The 4391-nt window shown below is 44.5% G+C and overlaps 1 long non-coding RNA gene across 1 annotated transcript; it reads right to left on the bottom strand.

Moving 5' to 3' along the window:
* Positions 1 to 777: 777 nt before the first annotated feature.
* LOC123159791 (uncharacterized) lies at positions 778 to 2594 on the bottom strand. Its single transcript, XR_006479869.1, has 3 exons — positions 2206 to 2594; positions 1611 to 1659; positions 778 to 1087 (listed from the first exon to the last, which is right to left on the bottom strand). It is a non-coding gene; the product is annotated as an uncharacterized lncRNA (long non-coding RNA).
* Positions 2595 to 4391: the final 1797 nt, after the last annotated feature.

Raw genomic sequence — 4391 nt, forward strand, 5'->3', positions numbered from 1 at the left:
AGTGTCCTAGTCATAGCCCGGTGCGGTACCCTGCCGGGGGATTCTGGTCTAGTGGTCTGGTAATTTGGTGTTCTCGTGAAGCATATTTGTTGTTGCGTTTGAACCGGAACCTGTTGTTGTTTCTTGCTCCCTAGGCATCTCATCATTGAACTGGACTTCCTTTCTGGCTGATCGATTTGATATTTTGATTCCAGACAAAAGTGCAGTTGTAATGCTATTTCCCGTGTGTGCGTACGTGTAAAGGATTTTGGCGGGGAAGAGAAGGGAGATTCCAGCCTTGTGCCCCTGGCTGCAGGTGTGTAAAGTAGAGTAGTGATGTAACGCCTGTGTTGTCCTTCGGATTTTCGGTCGCATCCATGCATCTTGTAAAACATTGTACAGTAATTCTTCTGCATGCATCTTGTGATATGATGAAGTGCTGCATGCTTCATGCATGTGCTATGCTGCGCCGATCGAGCGTGCATGTAGGGCCGTCCGGCAGGTGAGGATCCCGTTTGGTTTGAGATGGTGCATGAGACGATGCTGACAGAGAGGAAGAGCGCTCGCGCCTGCCGATCTCTTCCATGACTAGGTAGGAACTGCGGCTTGCCGCATCCGGCAGCGGTGCTGCCGGGTACAAGTCATATCCAACCCGGTAATACAGTCATCGAAGCATTGCAAATATAAAAAAAATAGCACGATATTGCGGCCTGCCACACCCCACCCAGTCCCGTTTTAGCTAATCCGGTAATATATAATAGATATCTTGGAATGTTTAACAATCCAACATATGGTATATATTTATTCAGTCTAACAATCCAACACCTGGTAGTATTACTCAAAAAGCAGAAGATAATATTTACTTACAACAGTTATGGTCCAATTCAAAACATCAAATCTCGTTACAAACCATTGGTGCATTTGTTAACAATTGTAGCATGAAATACCTGAAGATCAAGGTTCCGTACTATATACCAAAAGCAGGTCATATAAGTTATTTATTTACAATGCTTTAATACAGCATTTTACCAAACTATGTAGTTGGCTATGAGTAGCTTGCTCCAAACACCTTGTCATCTGATTTTCTTGAGTGTTGCGATGGACGCATCTGTTGAAAGACATCTCGTATTAGCCAAATTATGCATATAGTGTGTGTATGTATAGCAAGAAAACAATTTCATGCACTGACCCCCTATGAAAGGTTTTGGGCAGTAGGTGATAGGTGGTCCTCCTAATCCTTAAAAATGAAGACGCATATACAAACTTCCTTAAAGTTTGGTGACTGTTTCAGAGGGCATGGTTATGTCCATCCTAACTCATGAGATCTTATGTGTTTTCAAATCATATTAGTTATTACTGGTCCTTTTCGTAACATAGTCAGATAAAAGTAAAAGGCACAAGATTATATGAGGAATTCAAATACTTCTGACCAAATCCACGAATAGAATGATTGGATACTACACCACTGATAGTTTTAATAACTAATATATGAGAAATTGAAATACTTTTGATTGAGTCCACAGTGAGTTCAATGTCTGGTTGACGGAATGATGGGATACTACACTACTTAAAATTCGGACTCAGTAAGACTTAAAGGAATATGATATGTTGTCGCCAATTTACTTACTTACCCTCCTTCCCTCATTATGTGAAGTGTAGCAAAGTTTGGTGAGATTAGGCCTGAACAGATATAAGAAAAGAGCATGAGCAAGAACAAATAACATATACGTCTTTTATCGACTTGTCATAGATAATGTAGGATAAACGAACTAAATATGCTTTGAAAAAGAATGTCAATTTCTACCACCTAAACAATTGAGAGATTACTCATAATCCAAAAGCATTGTTCTCTATAGAACACTAATCAGACCATGTGAAATCGGAGCAAGAGTTTGACACGAACAATAGGCAACAAACTGGAGCTAACAATGCAATGTGGTCTAAAGAAGACAAATAGACAACGGATTGGCCAAGCTATTGACATCCCAGGCAACATTTATCTAATTGTTCTTATTGTGTACGGGTAGTTGTGGACTGGAGCTAACGACATTTAGGAATAACAGGCAGTGCATATACGTGAGTGATGGTCAGACATAGCAGTTGAAGCATAAAGAGAGCATATTGGACAGGAAAACACAAATTTACAAACCCAGACTGAGCTGCAGGTGTTCATCCTACTCTACTGAAACAAATGAAAAAAAGGGTAGGGTGTAGGATCTGCTATACCTAGGGCGTGCAGAGGCAGCAGAAGTTGAGATCCTCTCGGCGCGTGGTTCGTGCCAGATATCCTCACCCACCACTGGAAGGTGCTCGTCCAGAATAGATGGGGTGCCCAAGAATCAAGCGAGGAAGAAGACCACCGGGAGGATGGTAGTGAGCTCGCCCACCAAACCCTGGGTCAAGTACTGGGGCAGCCCGGCGTGACGGAACCCGCTAAAACATATAGGCCACCGTAGCGGCTTGAGAGGAGGGGTGACGGGGGATGGACCTCAGGCTGCAATAGCAATAGAAACATAATCTGAAGCAAGATTGATCAGGTTGTTTTTTTCAACTGATTAAGAACTGCTGCAATTTATGCTGCCGATGCATGGTTACATTGTAGTCAACAGGGACTGGTAATGAAATAAAGAAATGACTATACTGCAGAGGAAGCTCATAACTAAAAGGAAACTGCAATAAAAGTAACTACCTGAAGAAATAGGAACCACAACAACTCTCTGTATCAATTGCTCCCTCTGAATCTCTATCAATCATCTACTTCCTTTGGATGGACAGATGTAAATCACATCAAAATTCACCCTAGAAGAACAGAGTACAAAACAAATATAGTCAACAATCTAGAGGTACCACCGACAGTAAACATCATAGCAAATAAACACCATATAGAAGCATGACCCTTTATTAGAAATAGTGCCGTGCGTGACCTATGACTGAAACTACAATCAGGATAAAGCACAAACATAAACGATGTAATAAACTGGGTGTTCCTGGGTGTTCACCATATTGTTTCCTATAAAGCAATAGTGTAGGTTGATTTTCTAAATCTTTCATACCATTGATTAGAGGCAATAATACAAAGTGATTTTCTAAATCGTTCGTGCCATTGATTAGAAGCAATAGTACAAACTGATTTTCTAAATCTTTCATACCATTGATTAGAATCAATAGTACAGACTGATTTTCTAAATCTATATCTTTTATCACATCTTCACCAATTTCTTGGTACCATTTTTTCTATAGCACCCAGCCATGTTGATCCTCTATCTGTATATGCTTATCCATATCAGAAAGTCTAAATTCAACTAATTCAGTTAGGCTCTAATTGTCCAAATTTTAGCAGTCAATGTTATTAACTTTTCTTATATTGTGTCCTGTGCTCTTACAAGATGGCATCCAATCGGAGATGAGGATTGTGCGTGTGAGGGGGAGGGACAAATTTACCATATGGAGAGGTATCACTGGGCCCACTCGGTAGTGCAACATCATAATGAGCTCAAAATGACCAAGTGTCTGGTCACGGGATCATGCATTACGGTAAGAGTAAAGTGACTTGCCGGCTACGAGATTGAACGAGGTATTGGGATACCGACGGTCGAATCTCGGGCAAGTAACATACCGATTGACAAAGGGAGTTGAATACGGGGTTCATTGAATCCTCGACATCGTGGTTCATCCGATGAGATCATCGAGGAGTATGTGGGAGCCAACATGGGTATCTAGATCCCGCTGTTCGTTATTGACCGGAGAGCCATCTCGGTCATGTCTACATGTCTTCCGAACCCGTAGGGTCTACACACTTAAGGTTCGGTGACGCTAGGGTTGTATGAATATGAGTATGCAGCAAACCGAATGTTGTTCGGAGTCCCGGATGCGATCTCGGACGTCACGAGGAGTTCCGGAATCGTCCGGAGGTAAAGAATTATATATAGGAAGTGTTGTTTCGGCCATCGGGAAAGTTTCGGGATCACCCGGTATTGTACCGGGACCACCGGAAGGGTCCCGGGGGTCCGCCGGGTGGGGCACCTATCCCGGAGGGCCCCGTGGGCTGAAGTGGGAGGGGAACCAGCCCCTAGTGGGCTGGTGCGCCCCCTTTCCCCCCCTGCGCCTAGGGTTGGAAACCCTAGGGTGGGGGGCGCACCACTTGCCTTGGGGGGCACTCCACCCCCCCTGGCCGCCGCCCCCTTGGGAGATTCCCATCTCCAGGGCCGGCGCCCCCCCAGGGGGCCTATATAAAGGAGGGGGGAGGGAGGGCAGCCGCACCCTGAGTCTTGGCGCCTCCCTCCCCCTGCTACACCTCTTCCTCCTCCCGCAGTGGCTTGGCGAAGCCCTGCCGGAGTCCTGCTGCATCCACCACCACGCCGTCGTGCTGCTGGATCTTCATCAACCTCTCCTTCCCCCTTGCAGGATCAAGA

Source organism: Triticum aestivum, chromosome 7B (genome assembly GCF_018294505.1).
Source record: "Triticum aestivum cultivar Chinese Spring chromosome 7B, IWGSC CS RefSeq v2.1, whole genome shotgun sequence".
NCBI classification, from domain to species: domain Eukaryota; kingdom Viridiplantae; phylum Streptophyta; class Magnoliopsida; order Poales; family Poaceae; genus Triticum; species Triticum aestivum.